A 26,952-nucleotide genomic window follows, 5' to 3' on the forward strand; every position below is an offset into this window, starting at 1 on the left:
AAGGGCTCTGCAGATCCTGGAAAAACCACCCATATATCAGCACAGAAAATGCTTGCAACACCTATAGCAGCTCCAGAGGTGTCCTCCAGAGCTGCTAACCCAGACTGCAAAAGATCTCATAACGATCTTGTTTACAATCCAAATTTTCAGTCTGGTACAGATCAAAGAGCCCAAACTGCGGTTATGAAACCTAAGTAGATTTACTAGCTACTTTTTCACTGTAAGGTTTAACAAGTCTCATTAGTTCTGAAAGAAGAAACAACAGCTAAAATATAAACAAGTGAAAAGTGGTATGTGTGTCGTTAAGCAATAAACAACATTCCACATTTCTCTGTCTTTCCCCTCTGGTTACAGAAAATAACTTGACAGGCTCATCACTCCACATACTGTACCTTTCAAAACTTGGCAAAGCAACCCTTCCACATTGTGTTTCGGATCAAACAACTCAATACGTGCTTCAGAGATCTGGCAGCAGCTCTTTTGGGAGTTATTTCCTACTTTTCTGGCTTATGCAACCTGTCGAGTTCAGAAAATTTACACCCCGTAGATCCGAAGTACGTACACACAGAAAGAGGAAATAATAATAATAACCACGATTATAAATGGAGTCTTGAATGTAAATTTGATTTGCCACAGATATTCCCACTGCCTCCAAGAAATCACTCCGATGTGGAGCAGCACATGCCATCTTCTCAGATTCCACTGTCCACAGGTACTGTGACTAAAAAGCATTTTTTTAGGTAAAGAGCTGCCAGGAGGGCAGACTCCACAACTCACACACCCACACGGCTCCCTGTTCTGTAATGCAACACCCATCTTAAGAGCAACAAAATTGCAGCAGATAAGATATGAACATGAGAACAAAAGCAGGCTCCAGGAAAGCCACTGGACAGCGTGAAGTTTTTCCTCTGATTAGAATCTGTTTGCAGATTGATTTATTTTTTTTTTTATACACTCAAACAAACGTTGCTCCTCTAAAGCAGAGTACAAGAGTAGTTAGAGTAAACATCCCTCTGAAATTTTCCATAGTTTTAAGGGTTTAGAAAAGTTGAAAATACTGGAAGGGGGAAAAAAAAATCCTTTCCAAATACAATGGATTTTTTGGCAATAATTTAGCAATTTTTCTTCTTGGTTTCACCAGAAAACAATAAGGGCTTAAGATGAATGCACTATTCTTGAGACATGTGAAGACACATCAGTTTAAAAGGAAGCATCTAAAAGGCAAGCAATCTTGGTGCATCACTAGTAGGTCTTGGCAGACAGTTTCAACAGGAGAAGGGAGTCAGAAACGAGTAAAACATTTTGTCCAAACTCAGCTGTGCACATGACCTCTTGCTTTCTTCCCCACCACATAAGTATTTCCTGTATCTGACAGTTTTATTATTACATTTCCCACTTTTCCTACCTTGTGCTTCCTTTATTTTGCAGCTCTCCCCATACCTTTCAGATCATCCTGCTTGTTCTTTCACTCTCCATTTCTCTTTCTTGTATGCTTGGCCTCAGCTGAAGTCAGGGGGAAAAAATCCCACTGACCTGCCTGCAAAGGAATCCATTCCTTGGGAACATGGGAATGTCACTCACCATCTCTGCCTCTGCCACCACCTGCACTTCAGCTCTGGCACCGAGTCATGTCCTCTTTGTCCAGGCTGGGACACTAAAAAGGGAATAGTTTCCTCCACTCCTTTCTACTCTGCTCCCTGTTTCCAGTGAGCTGAACCTGCACAGGACAAAATGGTTTGCAAAAACTTCACTTGCTCCTGCTTTACTGAGGCTGAACAATACAAGCTGTCATTTTGTGTCTCTATGTGCTCACCAGTTCTTCCTGCACCTTTGGATATAAGACCAGGCCTTTTCACATTTTAAAAGAAGGTGGTTTTTTTAAACCACATTTTAAAAGAAGGTTCGGGCATTGATGAAATACAAATTTTGAATAAAACAACACCATAGCTTGGTTCTTGCAAAAGGAAACCTTAGCTTAACCTTTTCAAAAAACCAGCAAACAGTCCTTCCTTCCTGGGGAGTGACAGATCACTCTTTCAGGGGACATTTCCAGAAGGCACTTAAAGAAATAAGCAGACAAAAGAAAACAACCTTTCTGCTCCTAAGAAAACTCTTTTCACAAACAGCCAAAATATACAGGAGCTAAGGTTTGTTTGCTACCTTTTTCTGCATTAGAATGTCTGAAGATTCAGGCATGGTTTAAGACAGACCTGCGACAGAAAAATTTGAGGCAGCAGTCTGGTAAACTGATTCAGATGAAAAATCATAGAATTATAAAATAGTTTTGTTGGAAGAACCTTTAAAGGCCATCTAGTCCAACCCCTCCTGCACTGAGCAGGGATATCTTCAACTAGGCCAGATTGCTCAGGGACCCATCCATCCTGACAATGAATGTTTCCAGGGATGGGGCATCTACCACCTCTCTGGGAAACCTGTTCCATTTTTTCACCACCCTCACTGTAAAAAATTCCTTCCTTCTATCCAGCCTGAATACATCCCCTTTCAGTTTAAAGCCATTACCCCTTGTCCCATCACAACAGACCCTACTAAGACATCTGTCCCCATCTTTCTTGGAAGACCCCCCTTGGAGTACTGAAGGGTGGCAACAAGGTCTCCCTGGAGCCTTCTCCTCCCCAGGGTTCGAAATAACCTTTTGGAATGTTATTTATCAGGTCTGCTTTGCAGCCAGCTCAGTTACCCGATTCACTCCTAGCACAGGCTTTTGGTGTGAACAGGCACCCAGGGACAAGAAATTAGTCCCCAGCCTCACTCCCTGCCTCTATTTACTTCTTCGCAAGCGTCAGTTTAAATGTGCATGAAACTACAGAGAACCTGACAACTCAGACAGTAACAACAGCCAGGAATTATCAGTATGCTTTTGTTAGCACTGGCTTTTTAAGTCCCAGAGCTCTGCCTCCCTCTCTGAATCAACAACCTTTCTCAGTCTGAGATATATTTGCCAGTATGTGCATTTTCTGCTCCCTCTGTGCTCACCTTTCTCCCCACAAAGGTCTACCCGAGGGTGGATTTCGCTGTAATGAAGCAGAACAGTCTTCCAAAGGAAGACAAAGACTACATGATCACAAACAGCAGGGAATATTTGGAAAACAATACTTCATCTGGATGCAGTAAGCGCCATTTATTTTTCTTTTGCCTCTCTATTTTTGTTTTATACTGTTGACTCCAAGTTTTAATGACTGAAGATATTTTAAGCATTCCTGACCTAGAAATGTGCTAAGAATAAGAGAACTTTATTATAAAGAAAACATTGGCCATCTGAAGGGAAACTCAGTGTATACTCCACCTAAGTAAGATATGCATGTTACTTATGAACAGCAGATAACTTTCCAGGCCTAAAAGAACTCAATTTCCAGAAGACAGAGATAACATGCATGAAGAATCAGACAGGCTGCCGGATTCAGTGGACCTGGTTGAGAGAACAGCAGTAGGATTCCCAGCCAAATTAGATGCCACCGAGAAGAATTCAGATCAGCTGGAAAATACCACCACAAAATATCTTAATTGCTGTGCTTATCAGGGACATTAACAAGATACCCAGTGGAGACACAGCCTAAAGCCAGGATTAAAAACCTCTTTATTTTGAGAACAGCAATCTGAACAAATTGCACTGGTCTCTAACAAGAAGGCAACTTTTCTTTGTTTCCCTCCCTCTCCCATAGAGTGTCACTTCCATTTTGGGACCAGTTACCCTGCCCTTGAGAATGACCAGGCAGCCAATAATTTGGGACTAAAACTCATCCTTGATTATGCTCAGCAGGTGTGACAGTGACAGTCCCACACTGGCATAAGAGAAACAAGTGCAAAACATTCCTGTGATCGGAGTAGATGTTTTACAAGGAGAAAAGTTCATCAAGACTTGGTATTTTCAAGTGAAGGACTGGAACATTAGGAATTACGGGAGATAATTCTTACAAGTATGTTGGTGTGAGCAGCACCACACTAACAGTGTTTGTGTTTGCACTTGCACTATTTTCACAGCTACAGGGTGTCACCTGTGACTACCTGGCACTGCTCTGGAGGCCCCAGAAATACGAACAAGGTAAAAATGAGTCACTTGGCACTTCAGGATTTGCTGGTATCAGGTCAAAGGTTGGACTTGATCTTGCAGGTCTTTTTCAGCCCTAATGATTCTATGATTCTGTGCAAATTTACCAAGTAAACCCTCAGCTCTTAAAGCAAAACCAGCAGTTGTTTCAGCTATAAAGATTATAGCAGACATATCTGTTAAGCTGCTCCTAAGAAGAGAGGTTTTGGAAGAACCAGCAGACAGTCTTCTCTTTCATAATCCCAGAGGGAAGGGAAAGCTCCAGGAGCAGTGTGATTGCATGACCTGTTCATGATCTCCTGGAATACAAGACAAGGCTGCACCGTTTCACCCTCAACCTCTACCAGCCTTGAGTTTCAGCTGCTCTGCCCTTTGCCCCCACCCTGCCAGGGTCCATCAGAGCACACAGGGTCCCTCAGGAAGAGATTCCAACCTGGAATATGCAGCAGGGACAAACCCCATTGACATGCCCAGGGAGGATGAGGCAGTTCAGAGGATCTCTCTCCGAGTCTTGTTTAAGAACTGATGCCCTGAAGGAACCTGCCAGTACCCTGATATTATCCTTAACCTTTTAATGGAGACTACTGACTGCACAGCTGCAGAACATACAGAATCAGGAAAAGAGAAACAAAAGAAAGCCACACACACAGATAAATACACCTCACACATTAGTATTCCTGCCCTCCTTTTGTGATTCCAGCCAGTAGAACACCAGGTGCTCATAAACCCCAGTCTGAGGGTGATCCAGTTATTCAATAACCCCTTAAAACCACACTAGTGGACAGTGGATTAGTAGTGAGAGTCCTTACTTTCTTTTACAGTTCAACTTCTCTTTGGTAATAGCTCTAATTTGCATCTCTCTCTTCCTGCACCTTCAGTCTGTCAGGGAGTTATTTCAACTTTTCCAAAGCAGGAGGGAGTCAGACAACAGTTTGAGAAAAATATTAGTGTTCCTTCACCACACTCTGATTCAACTGTTGCCTGAGTCAATCAGTGACTGTTCCAGAATTATTAGCAGACTCTTTTCTATAAGGCTGGGCTGGACCTAAATCAGACACTGAGGCCTGTCCTCATATTTCCCATGTAAACACACTTTCTTTTTCATGACAAAGTACAGCCACATAAATAGGATTAACATGGGCAGCATGTATTTGGCTCTTACTGAACACAAGATACAGTGATAAATAAGAAATCCCTTGGGATTGGTAATGAGGATGGGGTGAACACTGCTCTTAGCTCCCCATCTCAGGAGATACAGTGACACACGAGTACCCACACAAAAGCACAGGTAATATAATCAAAAATACACATGCCAAATATTCTGACTCTCTCCATTTAAAAAAAAAAAAATCTGCAATTCTAACCTGTAAATATACCACGGGGATATTATTTCACCTCCATAAAAATCAACTATGAAGTGCTGATGAATAAAATCAATGAGCTAACAGGGATGAACCGTGCATTGTTCTAATTATTACTCCAATCAGGAATGCCCAGTGAACATTATGCCCAGCTCCATATTGTAAATTTTAACAGGAATTCAGCACTCCTTCCTTTCAACAGTGTTGAAAACCATAGTTTATTTAAAAGATTTTCTTTGGCTAGTCCTCTCTTCAGCTGAATCTCTTTGAGAGTAGGAAAGGGATCAAAGTTCCTGTAGCTCCTGATTATTCAATAACATGACTAATGCTCTCCTAAGGGGAACATGATTACAGGTAATGATGTGTTATGATAAAGGCAACATCTCCCATTTGCACACCCCTGTCCTCCCACCCACCACTGTGTAAACAGAATAAACCTTTAAGGACACACTGGCTGACCTCATCTCCTGAAGAAACACTGCCTGGAATCACGCTGTAAAGGAACAGGGAAGAACACACAACGCTCTCACTCGATCTTTAGCAATGAGATATTTTAACAGGTTTGCTACCCAGAAAACCTCTCCCAGGCATCCTCAGCACAACTGGTATTAACTGCAGTGGGCTGTTCACAGACCCTACAACTGACTGTACGAATTGTGACTGCCTGGGGAGAGTTTTGTTTTGTTATTGAGCCAAGTTCTCTTCACATTTACTTGACGTAAAAATTCAGGAGTTCTGGGATTTTCTTTTCCTTTGTGCCCAAAGGTTTTGAAGCCTTTGACTTTCAAGATGGTGTGTAAAACCTCCAGCATGTCCTTCTACATCCTATGTTTAAAAAAATCCCTAACTTCCTTCACCTATCTCCACACAAAGTGGCTTTCCCCTCTTTTACATAGTCTTATTTTCAAAGCGTTCAAGATCCTGAAACAACTCAAGGTAAATTGATTCATCTCCTAATGCTTTATCAGTTTTAACCAATGAGCTAACAGTTCTGTCCCTGAGGAGAACTCATTCTGAATCTCTGGTAAGGGTTCTGTTGCTCACACACCTGGATAAGAAGTTAGCACTCTGAGATATTATCTGACATACTATCAGGTATCTTCAGACCACTGCTCTAAGAAAACATTTACAGAAGTTTCTACTTTCCAAGAAAGCTATTTCTGGCCAATGTAGGCTTTTTTTTTTTCTTCTTCTTTTTTACCTATTTTAGCAAACTTATGCCCACAGAAGAATTATTTTTATCAGTTACAAATAAACAAACCAATTGTGACGGAACACCGGGTCACAGTGCAACAAATTCCCAAATGCCTGTGGCACACAGCGTGTGGATAGACCAACAATCAAGAAGAGGAAAAACAAGGAAAACAAGTGTGTTTTAATGACTACTGCCAAGGCACTGCCTGCAACCATGGCACCAGCACTTCTAATTCCAAAATTCTAGACCACCAATGCAACCGCATATTTTGGTGTCGAGGTCTTTTTGTGCACTGACATTTCCGCAGAGCAGATCTGTCTGCAGGTGGAATCTTCGTCCGAGGAAGCACACGAGAAACCATCTCAGATGACACCAGAGAATTCTGATGTGAATTTGGACATGATTTTACATGAACGACAAAAAGCAAATACATCATCGCATCATGATCACTTAAAAAAAGAGACCCCTCTCCAAGCATTAAAAAGTAAAACAATTGTTCTCCACAAATCTGAGGTGAGGAGAACCTGCTGGAAGCACATGAAGATCAGAGCACTTGAACTGCCTTTGCAGCTGTTAGAAGAATGTTTCCACATCATCACTGGAGTTTATCAGGCCTGGGGAGGGGACACAAACCAGCAGTTTTTATTCATCCCTACCTGCCAGGATGTTACAGTACAAAAAGGTGAGGCCTCTGAGGGCTTTGAGTACCCCCATCTCTCTGTGTCACTCATCATCCTCACACACACACACGTTTTTATTCATTTCAGGTCTTCAGGAGAGCTCAGCATACTCTGAATTATGACCTAAATTTCTAATAACTTCTCTCCTCTGAACCCCAACCACTGCTTTTACAGAATACATTTCTCCCTCTACTAATATGAACAGTGCAGCACTGGAACAGTAAACCATACTTTAAACCAGAAGGAAATAATCTAGTTAAAAAAAAAAAAATAATTAAAATGTTAAAAGAACAGAAAAATTCATACCTACCTTTGGTAAATCAGGGATTACTCTGTAGAAATTCACATTGTAGAGAATTCTTCCTTCCCTAAAAAAAAAAAAAAAAAAAAAGGAAAAGCCTTAATTGTGCATATTCATATTTAATTACCTAATAAAAACACAGTGAACTACTCCAAGACCTTCTTTTCCCCCCTAGAAATAATTTCTCCTCATGGAACAGAATATTTACACTACAGCAACCAAATAGTGCACACTCAGTGAGTTTTTGTTTGAAGTACATTTTATTTTGAAATTTCCTGTTATTTAAGCAAAAGCATCATAGCTGCAGGTGAAAGGAACACATGGTACCCATTCATCCAAGCACTTCAAACTAAAAAGTAACACAGTGGAGACCAAGAATGGAGCAGTTTTCAGGAGCAGGGGAAAAAAAGTATTTTATTCTGAGTTATAGGTGCACACACAGAATTAAATCTGACCTGATACCTTTTCAGTTTTGTGAGGTTTGACTTTCATGAAGAAGGAGATTTAAAAAAAAAAAAAAAAAAGAAAAGGAGGGGGAAAAAAAATCTTGATATTAGAAACAGAGAGATTCTAGAAAATGAGTGTCTCGGCCAAGACAGGCCAGAGCATGCTGTAGGTCTCGAATTTGCTCTGGGGACTCATGGTACATAAAACACCCCAAGAAGGAAGCAGAGGGACCGAGAACCACGGCATTCACAACTACAGCCAAAAATGTCTATTAAAACAGAAGTTGTTCCAAATCATAAATAGCAACGCCGAGAGGATGGTGGGTGAGAGCTTTGTTCTCATTAAATACTGACCACATGCTCTTCTAGTACAAGACTATACAGTGCCTTCAACTTTTTATTATTATTATTATTGTTATTTTAATGCCTCAGACACTCTCATTTTGCCAGTGCACTTTCAGGCTGGCCTCAGTGGCTCATAATTACATGACAAGACATCACTGGGTCTCCACCACTTCCCAGCTGCACACAAAAGCATCCTCACACTTCCTTCTGGGCCCAACTAAAGCCAACTTGATGCTAAAATCAACTCCCTGCTCAAAACATGTTTCTGTTGGAAAGACAAAGGCATGAAGGAAATGTTTTTAAAGCATACAAGCTACTCTGTAAAGTCTACAGTAAGAGATACACCTCAGATATTTTTGTTCTCTTGCAGATTGTGGTCAGATTTCAACACGATTACATCAACTCCACTGAAATCAGTAGCATCTCACCAGACCTAATGCACAAAACAGAAACAGGATCTGCTTCTCAACTGGTTTTAATCATTTACAGCTTTCTGGGCAACGTTGCCACTGGGCTCTGAAATTTCTCGTGTTCCATGTAAACACATGAGTACAATCTCATAAATTTAAGGAAGAAAACCAGTTTTTTTTTTAGTTATGCAAAGACCAAAAAATCTCTTTCTTTTCCGCCAGTTAAGTATTTCTTCAGGAGCTTGTTTGTGTCCAAAAATCTCCAATGGCCCTTTCAGTAAGACTGTAAATTCTTTGAGGGAAGCACTCAGAGCCAGAGTCAAGTCTCAGTTCCAGAGAAAGAAACACCAAGCAATTCCTAATTCCCAGTAACTACTGATGGGGTGATGGACAGCAGCTGCAGCCTCGGGCTCAGCCTTCATTCCACACCTGCTTGTAAAGGCTGAAATACAAAAACCTTTAATTTTCATTTCTCTCCTGTTCCAAAGAAAATTGAAAAGAGGTGAATAAGCTGGTCTTAAATACCTTGATACCGATTTTTTTTGTAGAGGATCTTTAATTTCCTAACTACTGTTCAGTAAAGCAAAACTTGTTTCTTAACTAGTCACCTGAACTGTCCTGTCACCTTAAATATACCACAGGTGTTGCCTGTTTCTCTTCATGACTCAACTCCCTGATAACCCACTAGGAGAGGACTTAATTTTCCAAAAGACCCAGTGAAATCATAATAACCCTTCAAAAAAGGATGCACAGCCTTCATCAACACTTTGGGCTTGACAAGAGATTTTTTATTTTTTTCCTTTATTTTAAAGCAGAAGAGTTTTGATCAACAGGGATCTGACATTGGAGTTCCTTTTCCACCTGTCACTCTCTGAAAGGGTCGGAGGGAATGACCTGACAGGAACACAGTTCCACAAGTCCACGGCTTTCCCATCTATGGACACCTGGTTACAGATGATCACCTCGAGCTGCTCACTGGGAGACTGAAACTTTGGAATTCCAGTAAGGACCCAGTGCCGCATTCTAATTAAAAGTGAAGTACAAGTACCCGATTTAGAAAAGACCATTCGTGTTTAATAATTTAGACACGAGGATTTCAGTCTGTCAATGCACTGAAATGGTCCTTACCTACCAAACCTTCTTCACTCACTTTATGCCCAAAATGAACATCAACCATAGTTTATCAGTTAATTTTAGATGCGGTTTTAACATTTTTCAGACATGAATCTGGATGGGCTGTTTCTAAAAAGCTCCTTTCTTTCTTTGTACATTTTTTTTTTTTTTAGAACTAGGAGGAGAGAAAAAAACCAAAACAACAAAAGAGCCACAAATACCCACCAACACATGAAAGGGGAAATAAAAAAAACAACAAACAAAGCAAAAGTCACACTTGTGGGCAGGAAACCACATTCAGCAGAGCAGTGTTATGTCAGCACCCAGCAGGCAGCGAGGCTGGGCACTGCCAGCTCCTGCCATGCCTGGGCCAAGCTGTTCCAGCCAGGGCCGTGCCATCACAGCTCTCGTTCTCAGCCGAAGCCTCTGAGAAACCTCAGCTCCTTCCTGCAGTGGAGCCTTGCCAGGGACATCAGTCTGGTGCTGCTGACACACTGCACACACAACTTGGTGGCCTCCTGCTCCAGGCATTACATAATTCGAGCCTCTGGCGTGTCTTTCTGGAGCGTTTCGTGTGCTCACCCACAAAAGCAGCAGCCTCTCCACCTACCAGACAGCTCTGCACTTTCACCCCACCGAGACTGACCTGCATGGCACCGACTACAGGGCCATATGGCTGTTTATCCCATGGGAATAAAAACTGCACAGCATGATTCCCAAAGATTAGGAAAAAAAACAACTACAAAAAAAAGAGGCAGGTAGCCACACAGTTAAACACAATCAAAATACCAACAGCAAAAAAAACAAAAAAAACAACAAACCAATAAATAGCATTTTCTCCACTTCTTCCACAGGAATACCATGAGGGAAATCACATTCATAAGCCACATGCAGTTTCATCAAGGACTGTTGCATTCAGCTTCACTGAATTAAGCCAGGAAATTATTAAATAAAGAAGGGATGCAGCCTCCTGCTCGTGCCACACACAGTCCACCCTTAAGTCCCAATCCTGTGTCTGCCTCCAGCCCCGAAGCCACGAGTCAAGGCAGTTCTTGATTCAGGATCAATTTTTCAAATTGAAAGGTAAAAGCCCTTCCTGGTGTTTTGCTGAGCAAGATTCAGGACACTGAATTACTGAAATGGGCAGCCTATTTTCACTCCAAATAATTTCAAGCCCAGAGATTCTACTTTATCAAAAGCATATAAATTGATTATAAAGCACAGCCTCCAAAATTATTTGTGAATAATAAAATGTTTCAGACTTTTTTCTGCAGAGAATGAGGTATACTTCTATGATAAAATTCACATTATTTAAGCCAAGTACTAAACAACAGTAGCATTTGCACAATACAAAACTAACTACAAACTCTCATCAGTATGCAAATGTAATAGGACTAAGAAACACAATCTGCAATTTGACTAAGAGAATTTCAGGGTATCTTGGATGTAATAACTACATAATACCCTACAGCTCCTGCAGGGGCTTTTACCTATGTTTTAATAATCATTATTTAATAATTTTTTTTTTTTTTTACTGGGAAAAAAATGTACTCTATTTTTACAGTCATCTATAGTAATTCTCTGGAACCAAAATTACCATGCTGCACTTTAAGAGGTTTTCAATCTATGAAATTACTCACTCCTGATGAAAGCATTAACAACCCAAGACTTCATTTACAGCATTACAAAGAATCCAGGTCAATTCCAGGCAAATGCTTTTGCTCTGCTTGGGCCAATGAGATTAATCATTTTCATAAAAACCTGCCCTCCAACCCAAAGTAAAGTTTTAAGGGTGTCTCACCATAATTCAAAGAAAGCAGAAATGAAGGGGGAATCCAACAGGTAGACAGGGAACTAATGCAGGCACTGGGGGAAGTGCAGCAGGTGAGAGGGTGGGAAGAGGGTGGGTCCTCCTTTCAGGCCAGCAAGGTAGCAGCTGCCAGCACTTTATATCAGGAAGATAAAATGCAGTCAGCTAAAGTCTCCAGGGAAAATTCGGCATCATCACAAAAATCCTGCTGCAGCTCAGCCATTCTTTCTGGGGTGCACCCTGTGCTCCAGAAACTGGGAGCCTGCTTCTTGCCCTTCACCACTGCAAATGTAGGCCAGCAACTCCGGCAGAGCATTTGTGATCTCCGCTTTTGTTATCCCGATCCTCCCTGACAGCAAGAGAAAGGGATTAAGCAGCATTATTTTTTCCCCCTTGAATGTTTACTGGGATGATTACACAGCAGTCACAATACAAGATCATTTTGCACAGTGCAAAATAAGTCGGAACAGACATGCCATTTTACTCAGCCTTCTTGGTCCCATCACACCTGGGAGAGCACAGAAGAGCTGATCCTATCAGGTACGTTCCTCCAAAAATGTTTAATGCAGCACAGTCTTCCAAAGGTACCAAATAGATGCACTCAGCTTATCCATACAGCCCCCTTCTTTAGCAGTCATATTTTTTAACTCATTTCACTAAGTGTTATTAATTACTAAAGCCATCTGTGTTTCCAGAGAACACTCTTTTCCATCCCTTCTCTCCTTCCTACTGGGCTGCAGAATAAAGATGCAGCAGGGTATTTACAACCACTTTCATGCCAGCAGATGCTACACCACACAAAACTGTTTTGCAGCAAGTTCAAGAAGAAAAGTGGTGGGAAGAAGTTTACATAACCACACACTATCAACAAAAGCAACAGAAGCTGGCAAACCACAAGCCAGAGTCATTTAATTCATACAAATCTCTCTTCCCCTTTTCTCACTCTGCTTTCCAAGTTGTCTTAATTCCATGGGAGAAGCCGAGTGGTAGTCACTTCATAACGCACTGCAAGGTTTAAATGCCAGCAGCTTTTCCTGTCCTGACAAAATGTACAGGGTTGAAATTTAATTACAACTGGCTTAGACACATTTTTAGTTTGCTTCTACCCACCTAGAACACATACTCTGTTCAAAGTAAACATGTTTAGTCACTGAATAATATGAAGCAGAAAAGTTTACACTGTAATAAACGGAGATACATTTCAAAACAATTTTGATTACTATCTCTGAACCTGGCTGCAACCAGCTGGCTAAAAGTGCCATTATTGTGATGGAAATAGCATGGTATTTCATTGCAAGTAAAGTAAACATATTCTACCAGATACTAGAACAGGAGTTGAAATCCACCCAAGAAAACCATTTGCATTACTGGTTTGCATTATTCTGCCTTAACATTTTGACACCCAGTTTAAACATTAAGCTGCCAGTACAATGCCTCTCTTTTAAACCAGTGCACATTTCTTGAGGCAAAATCTGATAGGGCTGCCCAGATTTCCTGTCCACTCGTTTCTCCCAAGGAAAAAAGAAAAAAAAAAAAAAGAAGAAGAAGAAGAAGAGGGAGACACCAGTTTAATTCTGATTTGTCCAGTAAACAGATCAAAGCATTACACATCTCCGATGGAGGTTTACAAAGCCTCCCTGTGCAAACATCCTGGGCCTGATGCCTCAGGATGCACTGAAGCAAATCCCTTCTGATGGCAGCCAGGACTAATTTGCTCCATGTAAAAATTTACACCTTGAAGGGAAGTCAATAACTTGGAAGTGCCACTTGATTGAAAAATATTAAAACATGCAGCTTGAATTTTTAGGCTGATCTCAACCACATGTTGCTGGAAATGCTTCACAGGCATATTCTGTTGCCTACATATTAAAAATTGCGTTCAGCTCTAGGCTCCTCCTACCCTATGATGTTATAAATTCTTTGGGTGAAGGAGCATTTTCAACACATATGTACAGTGCCCAAAAAAAAAAAAGATTTCAGCACCACTATCAGATCACTGAGTGCTGTAAAACTGCAAAGCACCAAATAATTTTTAGCACAGCTGAAACATCTTTCTAGATCTGTGCTTTGTAAGACTGCAATTTCTGCTTGGCCTCTACTATTTCTTTTCTCATCCAACTGTGCAGATGAGCTTGTTCAGGGTTTATTGTTTGTTGCCTTCCACAGAACTAAAAGAGAGAGAGAGGGGAAACAGAAAGGACATAGCCCATATAAATTAGTTTTAAAACATTCAGCAGTAGGGCTGATGTCTGCAACTACTTCAATTCATCGAAGAAAAAATGGGGTTTTTATGCATACAAGTGTTTTTCACTGGAGAGTGTCCCTTTAAGCAAGCTTTGCTGTTTCAGACTATCTCCATACCATTGCCAAAAAAAAAAAATAGGGCGTTCCTGAGTTATGCTCTGACTTAAAAAGATTTACATAGGGAATCCTCAAACCTAGAAACAACACCAAGAAGCGCCGTTTTCGTTTCTGCTGGAAGCCTGGTGTCAAAGTCCGTGTGCGAAAAGCCTGCCTCAGAAACGCCCTGTGGCTGATCCCGCTTCCAAAACCGAAACTTTGCTGCTTCTGGGCTGCAAATCAAAACTGGATCTGTTGCACAACACAGGTATTAAAGATAATGGCCTCTAACAGTGCATGACACGTCGGTCTAAGCAGTGCAGGCATTGCCTCGCTCCATCCATCCATCCATCCATCCGAGCCCCCGGGAGTTTGTCCGGGGATGGCGTGTCCGTGGCCCTGATTTTGCCACGTTTTGATTTGCAAGTCAAGGTCAAGAAGTAAATGACCAGAATCCCCGGTGCCAACACGAGGCCTGCAGGCTTTTGTGCAGGCACCTTAGCACCCTAAAAAAGGCCTCAGTTGGAAAATAAGGTGATTGAATTGTCTGAAAGCTGCTCTATAACTTTAGAGGCTTCAGCACGTTGAAGTGAGCAACATGGATGACATTTGTTTTTAACCTGTATAGAGCAGCTTGGTGCATATATTCTAATTAAAAATGCTGTGCTGCAGTGGATTCTCCCACCTGAGGTATCACCAGCCGGGTTAAATAAAAAGTAACGAAAACTACATTGTAATAAATGCCATAAAATAAATAATGCAAGGAGAGTCCCTGCCCCAGAAACCTTGCAATTTAGGACATGAACAAAGAATCCTTAAGGGATCATACCAAACCTACCTAACATTCCTGAATTGACATTTACATTGTGCTGTACTCCAGTTTATGCTTTCAAGGCCAGAAGAATGCACGTTGTTCTGACGGGCACTGCTCAAGGCTGCTGTGGATCTGGGTGTTCACCAGGCAAGGAGCCTTCCTGTCAGGCATTATCGTGACATTTAAGACAGGTATTGAAAAAAACACCTTAATCAGAGCACTGTGGGGTTGTGTCTTACTGCTTTTAACCCAAGTCCCCGGTTTAGGACAAAGAAATCTAATTTTAAAAGTCCACTACAAGCCAGCTCTGTCTATGCCCAAAAGATAAGGGGAAGGGAGGAAGGGGTTTAGATGGAGGAGTTACCAAACCAGAATCAAGCAATGAAGAAAGAGCTTTCAGGCTGGGCCTTTCTCCCTCCTGTGTCACAAAAGGTCATGTATTTAACCCAGGAACAGCACCAGCCCTACTACAGGATCTGATGAGTCCCAACAGCCACTCCTTGCTCTGCTGAAATTGGGCTAAAAGTTAGTCCTGGAATTACTTCAGTCTCAACATGGTCATCTAAAATTCCAGCAATATCTCTCTCCATCCTGAAAAGGTGCAGTCATTGGCATCTGATCTCGCAGACCGGGAGGCTCGAGACAACTTTGTGGATTCACTGCTTCGCTTTGGAAGGAATAAATGGAGCCCCACTGGATATAAAGCCAGCAGGGGACTGTCAAGTGAAGTTCTGAAGCCAAATTAACTAATTTAATCCCATTTCCAGCTCTGAAGGGCTGCATCTGTACAGTTGCAGGGTGCTGTACTCGGGTCAGTTTTATTTCTTGTAGATGCCATATCCCCCACCAAGTAAGTCCTGACACTATTTAGATTCTCATTACCTTCCTTTTGTCAGGTCAAATTTCAAGATTAAAAAAAAAAAAAAAGGAAAAAAAAAAGAAAGAAAGAAAGAGAAGCTATTCAATTATCTGTCAGATAGAACAGCACTTTTCCCCCCTATTATTCCCCCCTATTATTTTCCCTTGTAACACTGAAAGGAATAGACCACTAAGTGGAAAAACACCATTTTGGCCTATGAATCATCCCTGACAAAACTGCAGATGCATGAACCCAGTCACAATAGTATCACACTAAGAGAGAACAAATAAATTGCAACAACCTTTCGAAAGGCACCTTAGACGAGGCACAATGAGTTTAAATTGAATTTTGAGATACAAGGCTCAAATGGACTCGGGTCACAACACCCACACTCAGTCAATGGGTGTTGCTGAACGTGAAGAGCCAACGCTTGTTAAAATTGTGTTTCAGTCATTAAGAGAAGTGTTAATTACCAGCTGAACCAAAGACCACTCAGATAAGCAAAACATTCCCTGCCAAAGCGGTCAAGACAACATTATTTAATTTCTAAAACCCACCATGTGATGACAGCAGGAAGAGATGGGAGGGAAAAAAAGAAAAGATTCATCCACTTTCCATCACCTTTAAATAAGAATTCCTTTACTTGATTTAAAATTAACTGAGAAGTACAATCTTTGCATCAACTTCTGCAAAGAGAAAGGCAGCCATAAATTTATTTGCACTTCATGTATACAGAAGCACTTACTTTTTAATTGAAATGATGAGTTGGCTTCTCAGTAAGTGAACGATTTAGGGTAACAGCTTATGAAATCAAGCAATGTTACCAGAAAAGTGATTATAATTTAAATTACAAATCACTTTTTTAAGGAAGAGATGTAGCTCGCCAGAAAAAAAATAACACGGGTCTACAATTTTACAATTTTTAGGTATATAATTTTATAGCTCTTAAAAAAAAAAAAAAAACCAACAACAAAAAAACCACAACCAAACCAAAGTGCACACACACAAAACCCCAACAAACAGACACCTTACTCTGGTAATTACTTCCATTAACGTTTTGAAGAAATACTTCCACAGATCCTTCAGATGAACCAGGCAAAGAAACACCTGCAGGATCCAAGTTTTGGTTAAAACGTCACATGTAAGGAAAGACTGGAAGTGACACTTAGTGCCACGGTCTAGCTGGCAAGGTGGTGTTGGGTCACACGTTGGACTCCATCTCATGGATCTTTTCTAACCTAACTGATTCTGTGAAAATTAAAAAAAAAATAAAATAAAATCAAAAAATAACCTCACAAAAAGGATAATGTAACTTTACATGACTGGAAAAAATCTACCATACCTTGTACTCTTATTTTCTCCTGTAAAGAAAACAGTTCCATTTAAGAACAAGAGAATGACAACACCCAGCAAACATTCTGACACTAAACTAAGGCGGGATGGAGCCAGCTCCCTGAAACCGAATAATGGAGCTGTTAACACAGCAATACAAATCCCTCTGCCACTTCTACCTGTGAATACCAAAACCTGTTTTCCAGTTTCTGAAAGCCTCACAGTAAAATCACCACATTGCTCAGCGCCTGAATCGCGGGAAAACCACTCACTGTATCAGTTGCTGGATGATCCGAAATTACCTGTGTTTTTTTGCACCTAACTTCAGATCAATTCAGTGGGTGTTTTTAACATGTCAGATACCTGGGAGCTGCACTTAGAGCTCTGTTTTCACAATATTAGTCTTCAGTTGTTCTGCTGTAGGGTTATCCTGAATTACAGTGAGCCGTGCCTTTCTGGGGATAAATTAGAAATGAAAGCAGGATGAGATCAGGGAAGATTACAGGGCACTGTTTATAAACTGAGCACAACTAAATCAAAGATATTTAGATCAGAGTAAGTATTTCTTGGTAGATTGATTCAGCTGATTTAGTTTTGAAAACTGAAAAAGTGTCACAGGCATCACTGAAAAAAAACAATCCCCAGCAATAAAGCTCACTTGGTTTTTTTTCAGAAGTAACCTACTTCGTGCCAGTTCACAGCTGCTCATGGAAAGTATTGTTTTCACCTCATGTGCTTTAAAATGCAAAAAGGATTTACAAAATAACACCTGTTTGTGCAGCAAAGAATTACTGCAAAGATGTACTTCTGATTTTCCCCCCGGTATCTGGAAATGGAATTCTGTTACAGGAGGCTTTTAGTCCATCACAGGAAAGCTGTAAGGAACAAACATACAGGAATCTGCACAAAGCAAACAAACAAAAAATTCTTTAAAAATAAGAAAAACAAAAGCCTAAGGAAAAAAAAAAAGGGGGAAAAAATCCCCCCAAAAAACCCCTGAATAAATCAACTGGTAGATTGTCATTATAGCCAAAACCCAACACATCACCTTTTTTCTGAGGCTGCAAGTCAGTGAAAGAATCAGCATCAAAAATGAAGATGCAGCAGAGAAATCACTGATTAAGTTTTTATACTTGATCTGGACTACCAGAGAAAGGTCTGAGCAAGCTGTGATTCCTCTCTCCATGCAGGCACCACAATTTCACAGTGCAGGCTTCATTAGTAAGAATTCTTCTAAATAACCCAACAAGAGCAGTAGAACTGAAAACCTACACCTTCCACACACACCAAACAAAAACATACAGCTGGAACAACACTCAACATCTCTCCACAGAAACGATCACACAGAGAGACAAAAATCCCTCTTTACATCTTCACTCCCTGCTTGATCCAGAAAAGCAAGTGACCATCAGTAACAGCCAAGGCCACAAGAGACACATTTGGGGCACTCCCTCCTATGCACACAGTCCATCCATCCATCCATCCATCCATCCATCCCTCCATCCCTCCATCCACAAAAGTACCAATACAGGTTACCAAGTCCACCAGCACCACACCAACTTTTTAGCTTTCCCAGGAGCAAGCCCAGGAAAGCACCATCTGCTTCTTCCAAGGTGTCAGTCTTCGTTAATTCCCCAGGGCAAGAGATGGAATCACTCCCATAACAGGAGTGCCAATACTTTCATTACCTGATGCAAAGGCTAATTTAAGTAATTTTCTTGTATAAAGACACACAGTTATAAACTATTTTGACTATATAAGACTTCTCTATGCTTATGGTCTCATTAGGATATCTCAAAGGAGACCATTTCATCAACATCTGTTGACCAGGTTTGGCATACAAACCAAATCCAGCACTTTCTCAGTTTGTAAAGAAAAAGAAATAAAATAAATCAATAAATAAAAGCACACAGGGCCAAACACTTTAGGAACCATCCAAGTAGAAAAAGGTCTGCCTGAGGTTAGCAAAATCATCCCCATGATATCTGAATGCAGGGAAGCAGCAACCTGTATAGCTAAAAAAACTTTGCCCGCTTTGTTCTGACCTGATCCAAGGTCTTCTGAGAAGTTATTTCTCTTCTCTGCCACCTGCTACAGTCACAGGTCATCAAAAAGCTACTGTGCTGTATTTCAGAGCCAAAACCCAGGGCATCAGCAAAAACAACAGCCAGACTCTGCTATGTATTGCCAGATTTGAAGGACTTGGGGGGGAAATAAATAAATCACTGTATCAGCTCAGTTGCAGCAGAGACATTCCAGGACCATCCGCCCTTCCCCAGGGGAAATGTAGATGTACAGCAGGGGCTACTTCTCCCAGCCCCAGAGGAAGCAGAAGAGCCTGGCAGGGTCTCAGGGCCCCAGCTGTTGTGCCTGGAGAACGTGGCAACACCACCCCAGGGACATGGAGCAGCAGCTGAATCCCCTCCCCGCTCAGGCTGCCCTGTTTGAGCCCTCAATTATTCTCCCAGGTCACATCTCTCTCCCCGCCGCCCCCTGAAGCCCCCACCTTCTGCTCCAGCCTGGGAATTCACCAATCACAGCAGACAAGTACGTCATGTGAGGGATGGCAGACACGCTGAGGGGAATTTCCAAGAGCTTCCCTGCACCTGCAGCATCCACGGGTACAGGAGATTTCCAACGTGAAAACGGCAAGCCGAGCAGGGATGCCAAAGTGTTCACATTCCCTGCAACTCCCAGCCCTTATGCCAGACTGCAGCACCTCATTTGCAATCTGCTCTGATATACCTGCAATCACATTCCATCTTTCCTTGTCATTTAATGTATGCCAATTATTCCTGGGCATATTTTGCTAGGGAAGCAGCACACAAATAACACAGACTGAAAGACCAGAAAGCAATAATTACTCGGTCTATTCTTTGCTGATGTCAGACATGCAGCACGGCTCTCCAAATCCACCAGAGCTCCCAATTAATCTGCACTAATCCTCAAGAACTATATCTGAAAAACAAATAGTAAAATCAAATCATCCAGCAGCCCCTGTCTGCCTGGCAGTCAAGGTTTAGGAGAAATACACAGTCCATTTCATCAGCACACCATGCCACCCAACATCGCCTTTAAGGGAGTTGTGCTTCCCTGTCATCCCTGCAAACAAACCTACCGAGAATTCACCAGCCTCTCTCCCTTCCTTCCTCAGAAATGCTTTTCCTTCCCTGATCACGGTCCTTGACAGAAAAAAATTATATCAGTTCTGTTTGGTTCAACAGATCACAGTAACCTTGCCAAAGTAACCACCTATTTCCTACTTCCCAATAAGGCATTCGTGCTCCATATCAACTCACTCTTTTCCTGAGAGGAATGCTGTATAAACTATATAGACATGTCCTTACTTCCACGTAACAAGAAAACTCCCCTCAAAAAAAAAAACCCCAAAAAACCACAACAACTTGCAAGAAGCTATGAATATTCAAAATTGTTTGGGTCTTCTGGTGTCTGGTTTTGGTTGGGTTTTTTTTTAAGACAGTTTATCCTAATTTGTGTGTTTCAAAATAGGTCCTTGCTACAGCTATCAGTTCCTTTCCTCCCTGTGTTTCCTTTTAGCAGCTGCAGCAGCAGCACTACGGATGTCTCATGGCAGGGACGGAGACAAGAATCCTGGATCCAGCACAAAGCCTCAGCTAAGAGGGGAGTAGGGAAGATCTGTGCATGCAACAAGTACAGCACAACCAGCAACAGTGATAACCGACATCTCCAAAAGGAATTTTCTTATGAAAGAAAAAGAAAAAAAGCAAATGTGGGAGACAGGGAAATTTCAGGCATGGGAAATCAGTATGTTCAAGAGGGAGAAAAATAGGAACCCACAGAGCTTTAGAATGGCCTGAAAGATCAAGGAGGAAAAAAATACCACTCTGGTATCAGAAGTTCTTTCATCCAACTTATCTTGGTTCAAAACCACAGCTTACATCTCATAGAACTTCCTTATTACTTGCTGTTTTCCACAACATCACACTGTTCACAGGATCATGGAAACTCTGGATCACTGGAATCCAGGAGTTGCTCCTTATTAACCTTTCAAGTCCTTAATCTATATGCCCCCTTTATTAGTCACTGAGCTCCTGATTCCTTCCACTCTGCAGGAGTGCGTGTGCTCAAGTTAAATGTAGAAATTGTTAGGAAAGGAAATCTATCTATAACTTCAGGAATAAATAGCTTGCTCTTCAGTATCTTTTTCATACCCATTTCCTCCCCACCAAAGTGCACCCAAACATTTCTGAACGTGAGTATGCATTCCTCTCTCTCAGCTGGCTTATTGCTAGACTAACTGCAGGCATACATTGCTTTTAGACACCTATTTGATAAGTGGATGACATTTGTAAATTTTTTTAGTCTTCATATTTTCAGGTGGTATTGCACACAAAACCAATAGAATACAAACACCAAGCCTAAGTTAAAACTTTTCCAGTAAAACAAGTCTAACGGCACAATGTCCGAGAAGGAACAATGCAGAGCATTTAATCTGAACAACCCCTTTTTGAACCCAGCATCTGTACGGTTACACGTCTTCTCCTGGTCTTCTAAAATTGCCAATTGCAAGGCTGGCTCACAGAGAAAGTTACAGTTGAGAGCCCCAGAGTCAACTGAGTAGAACCAGCTCCTCGAGAAATGAGAGGGCAAAGGCGGGCGGTTACTTCAGCAACACCAACTTCAACAGCTCCGCAAACAGACCTTACAACAGAGCACATTCCAAACAGGCTGTCTCACCTCATTTGCCTAAAGCTCTCAGGTTTTGTTCCCTGTGAAAGAACAAGCTCTTATTCTGAGAAAAGAGCAGGCAAGTCACCCTTAGCTCTCCAAGTGCAGGGCCTCACGGTGGTACAGTTAGAGCTTCCATATAAAATGGGAAGCACGGCCCAAACTTTAAAGGTATGACAGCTGCCACCTACCTAACTCACATTTTAATTCCTTGCTACTATAAAAAGAAAGGTGAGACACACACCATCAGGAATTAGGAGCATTTACTGGTTATTGGACAGATTTTTCGTCAGGGCAGCATGGACCAAATGCAGAAAGTCAGATAATGGGTTAGTCTATGAGGTGGTCATTAAACAGGGGAAGATAAGAGCTCCACACCATATCCACTGTCTTTGTGATCCGTGTTGTCTGTCCCAGCACCAGCTATTAACGAGGGGCAGGATCAAGGCTGAGCTCGAACCAGGAACATGCAATGGAAAAGAACGGGAAGCCACGGAGAGATCAAAGTAACAGCCACAGAAACCTAAACTGTGAAAAAGGCAAGTGGCCTCAAAAGCTGGATACCTTGTATTTCTCCGTTTCCATGAGCAGATACTCTACACCAAGGCAACCTAACCTCTCAGTGACACCTGCACTGCTCCCCAGGAACCAGCTCTCTCCCACAGGAAGACCGGCTGGTCCTTCTCAGAACTCTGAAGGTGAAAAGGAACACTATAACCAAACACAAACACCATTTATCCAAGTCTAGTAACGAGGAAAACAGCACAGCAGGACTTCACACCAGTCTAATGGGCTCTCCAGTGGAGAGGAGGGGAAAGGTCTTGTTTCATCCTTCTCAAGAAATCGAGATTCTTTTGCTGTTGCACAGGCAAGGCAAACTGGCAAAAGAAACCACAGCACTTCACTACCTTATAAAAGCTGATGTTGGTCTCCAGAAGGAGGGGATGCAAGTATTGATTTTCCTCCAAGAGCCCTCAAAGGGAAAACATCAACAGCTCATCATCCAGAAGACCGCTGGAGAGGAATCTCCAAAGCCACAGTTGTGCTGCACCATCTATTTCTGTGACTAACATGAGCTGCTCGGGAGCACCTTGCCCTGAAAATTGCAGATTCCCGGCATTGGCGCCGCAAGGGGCAGCTGTGAAAGGGTTCTTCTGCTGCTCTTTCCCATGTTGTGGCACCCTATTCCAGGCACTCAGACACATTAGCATGCCTTTCTGGAACACAGAACTTACTACCAGGCATAATTAATTAATTCCAGAATGGCTGGGAATCTGTCTTCTTTGCACAGTTTCACAAGCCTCTTTACCCATATTTACCAAACTTGCAGGAACCACTCCCATAACAAGATGAGGGAGGACCAATATAACAGATACTCACAGTTTACTGTTCACAGAGTGAGACACAAGCAAAGCAGGCATTTTGGGTGTTTATACCACTGACATCCCATCTATTCAAACCCTCCACAGGTCAGCTCCTCGGAGGACAAAGTCCAAAAATCACACTCCTGTCCTGCAGCAGCAAGAGGACCACAAAACCTGCTCTCAGAAAGTCCCACGGAATAAAGTGGATTTGAGCCTTTGATGCATGCACAGAGGTAATTCTGATGTGGTGCTACACATGAATCTTTCATAAGAATAAGATGTCCTACACAGCATAATCAAAAAAACTTCTGAAGAGTTAACAGTCTGGATCATAAGCAGCTACACTGTATGCAACTCCTGCAGACATCAAAGAGTCCTCCCCAAACCAGATGTATTACGTATCTTGCAAAATTAGTAAATGAACTCAAGCCATCAATTTTGCAATTTTTGAAGTAGCACAATGCATCTATTTATTAGGGTATGGAACTAAGCCCAGGCTACTGATCAGCCATCCTACAAATGATGCTTATGCAACCCTTCATAATGATTTCCACTAACAACCAACCGGAGAATTTATGATTTGGAAAATTTCACTCCTAAACTAATTTACAATTCCCAAAATCTAATGGGACAGATGATTGAAACTACAGAGGAAACCAACCTTCTCTGAAACCAATGAGGTACCAACTTTCATAAGCAGTCACTCTTAGGTAAGATCTCTGCATTAGGTTTTGGTTCTCATTTTTAACATTCTCATAAGTACTCCTCTGTCCCTTTCTCCCTTTTTCCTGGAAAAGGGATTCATTCAATTTTAAGGAAAATATTAAAACGGCAGTTTCAGACTTCAGTCTTTGGCAAATTACAAACAGGAAGGAACAGCAATTGAGCTATTTAAACCACCAAGGAAACAAACCACTGAACAATGCAAGCAGACCACAAAAAATGACAAGATAAAAAAAAGAAAAATAAACATAAAACACGTCCTTTCAGTACGCACGGAAATTATATCCCTACAAGTTTTCAACACAACAGTGTAAGTAAACCTGGTGAAAATAAAGCCATCAGTTCCTACAGAGCTGCAACAAATACTTGACAGGCTCCCAGCATAGCCCCAGGTTCACCATCACAGCCAGATATTAGTGGAACAAACGTCCAAAGTCAGCAGCGCGTATGAAGCCCAAACAGCTTGCCATTGTTTTAGAAAAGGTGAAAGCAACACAACCAGTGATTTTGGGTGATATATATAACAAAGATATATTTCCTCTGTCAGCAAGGGAAATTCAAATGAATTCTCCTTCCTGCCCCTTCTGGTCTTTCTTGCTTCACCCTCAAGGTTCTGTCTTCCCTGCATGCTCAGAAAAAGCAGAGAGTGTAGGTTATGCATAAATTCATGACAGAAAACACTATTTTAGAACAAAGCTCCTGTGCGTGGGCGCATGTCTATAAAATAAAAGGCATTGTTACTCTACCAAGTGCGTAACCACAGCCAGCAATCAAACCAGATCTTCACATTTTATTTTGACAGCTACGCACAGTTATATTCTCACCAGAGGTTTGACTTTCATGTCAATACCTGGTTTTCGGCGATATCATCAAGACATGAATCAAAACTGACATTTGAAGGCACGGTGGTATTAACAATCATGGAAGAGAATTCTCATCCTAGAGATCTGTAATTTATTTTTAATTACTTTATCAAGTTATCAGTTGCAGAGACGAATAAATCTGTTCCCAACTCGTATTTAGGAGCTGTCTCTGCACAATATAAAATTTCTCAGCTCCATATAACAATAATTATTTTGTGGTGCATGGCAACATTAGGTAGCATTGAACCAGTGAAAACCTGCAAACATTGTCAATGTAACACTTTCAGAAGTTGGAGAAATCAGCCCCAAGTGAGTATTACCATCAGCTTGCTAAAACTGCCCAAGTAAACTACATAATACAACAATCAACCCAAAATGTGTTAGGAAAGAATCTGCTCCATACCTTTGCAGAATCAGAAATGCAACATTTTCTCTGCTATCCTTATTAACTCCAGCTATTAAACTGAAAATTCCACGGTGCAACATCAAGCGAAGTTTGAAAAACACAAACGTTATTTAGGTGTTGAGGGAGCGGGATTCGCGCTTTACTGAAGATTTATACTGGGTGAGACTTGGATTCTGTGCATTCCCTACCACCAGCCTTTCCTCCAGATGCATCCCCACGGACACTTTAACATTATATAAACTCCCCCAGAGACAAAGATTATTCTGTAACTTTCCAAAACCATCTCCCTTTGAGAAAGTGTTACCTCACAAACACACATTATTTACCCCACAAGCGCATTAGATCACCGGGTTCCTACTACACAACAGCACAAAACAGTATTTGTAATTTATTTTGAGACATTAAAAAAAGGAAGACAAGGCTGGATAACTGTAACTGGAAAGGATAAACAGGATTAAGTAACAGGTGTCTGACTGCACCTAATTCAAAGCCGTGCATGGAATACGGTGCACATGGAATGGCTATGGAATGGAAATGGCAACACTGCTTTTGCACCTTGCTTTGAAAATCACCACTAAGTGATTTAAAAACGTCACGCAAATTATAACCATACAGACGGAGGCAACAGAAGCACTTGTATCCCCAGAGACCTTTGGATATATATATGAAAGAAAACAAACAGTCTTCAAAGGTGAGCCTGCCCTACTCCCAGAGGAAAGAAAAAAGGGGGAAGAAAAAAAAATTTAAAAAGGAAGGGAAAAAAAAAAAACAACAACAACACCGCAAGAAAGTTATACTTAACTACACAGAAACATTTGTCACACCGCCCAGCACTGACAAAATCCGGATACGCTCAGAAACTACGGCAGCGAGGGAGATGAGGGGAAGAAGAATCCAATCGCCGGGCGCGCGCGCACACACACACACACACACACACACAAGGATCCACACACGGATCCACACACGGAGCCGCCTCACAGGGAGCACACACGGACACACACGCGCGTCCCGGTCCCACACGGACGTGCGCGCCAATTCATCGCGGGCCGGGGGAGACCAAGGTTACGGCCCGGCGCGGGGGCCGGCAGCGCCGCTCCCCGCCAAGGGCGCCAAGCCGCTGACAGACCCCGTCCCGTCCCACACCCAGACCTCCCGCCTCAGTGGTCGCCCCGTTCCCGCCGCCCTCACCTCAGGCGCTGAGGCTCCTTCTTCCTCCTCTCCCTCCTCCTCCTTCCTCCTCCTCCTCCTCGAGCCGTGTCTGTGTCTGTGTGTGTGTGCAACCCGCCCGCCTCACAGCGGCGGCGGCTCCTCCTTTCCCCCCTCCCTTCCCTTCCCTTTCCCTCCTCCCCCGCCGCCGCCGCGCCCGCCTCAACCCCCGCAGCGCGGAGAGAGACGCGGCAGGGACGGGGGAAACCCCACGGCCGCCGCCTGTGCTGGGCGGGCCGGGCCGGGCCGGGCCGGGCCAGGCAGCCGCCGCCGGCTCCCCCCGCCGCCGCGCAGGGCTGCGGGCAGCGCATGGCAAGTGGGCGGCGGGGCCGCGGGCGCGGAGCTCCGCCCGTGCGGCCCCGGGCGCGGCGGCACCGCGGGGACTCCCCCGGCTCCCCCCGCCCCGCCCCGCCCCGCCCGCGGGCACCGCACCCGTGTGAGGGGTGCGGGGCGCGCGGGGATGCCCGCGGCGCCCAGCCGCTGTTTACTACAGGTACTGGAAGGGCGAGAAGGAAATCCCCCCCTGTCCTTCCCCTCCCGCACCGTGTTCTCCCGGCTCCCGCCAGGCCTGCTGCCTTCAGCGCATATGGAGGGGAGAGAGGGATGGT

General features: G+C 42.7%; 1 protein-coding gene across 5 annotated transcripts in view; it reads right to left on the reverse strand.

The window, feature by feature from the left end:
- PLCB4 (phospholipase C beta 4) overlaps window positions 1–26,413 on the reverse strand; it is a 177,925-nt gene extending 151,512 nt beyond the window's left edge. For 4 of the 5 annotated variants that reach the window (XM_050315002.1, XM_050315000.1, XM_050315001.1 and 1 more), the window contains exons 1-2: window positions 26,326–26,413; window positions 7,613–7,670 (exon numbers count right to left, since the gene is read on the reverse strand). The gene's annotated coding sequence lies outside the window, so the exon portion shown is untranslated. Of the gene's footprint in view, window positions 1–1,581; window positions 1,702–7,612; window positions 7,671–26,325 lie in introns of those variants that run through there. The other variant, XM_050314999.1, reaches the window with a different exon arrangement.
- Between the last annotated feature and the right edge of the window lie 539 nt (window positions 26,414–26,952).

The sequence above is a fragment of the Myiozetetes cayanensis genome, unplaced genomic scaffold, assembly GCF_022539395.1.
Source record: "Myiozetetes cayanensis isolate MyiCay16 unplaced genomic scaffold, myiCay2020 scf2-11, whole genome shotgun sequence".
NCBI classification, from domain to species: domain Eukaryota; kingdom Metazoa; phylum Chordata; class Aves; order Passeriformes; family Tyrannidae; genus Myiozetetes; species Myiozetetes cayanensis.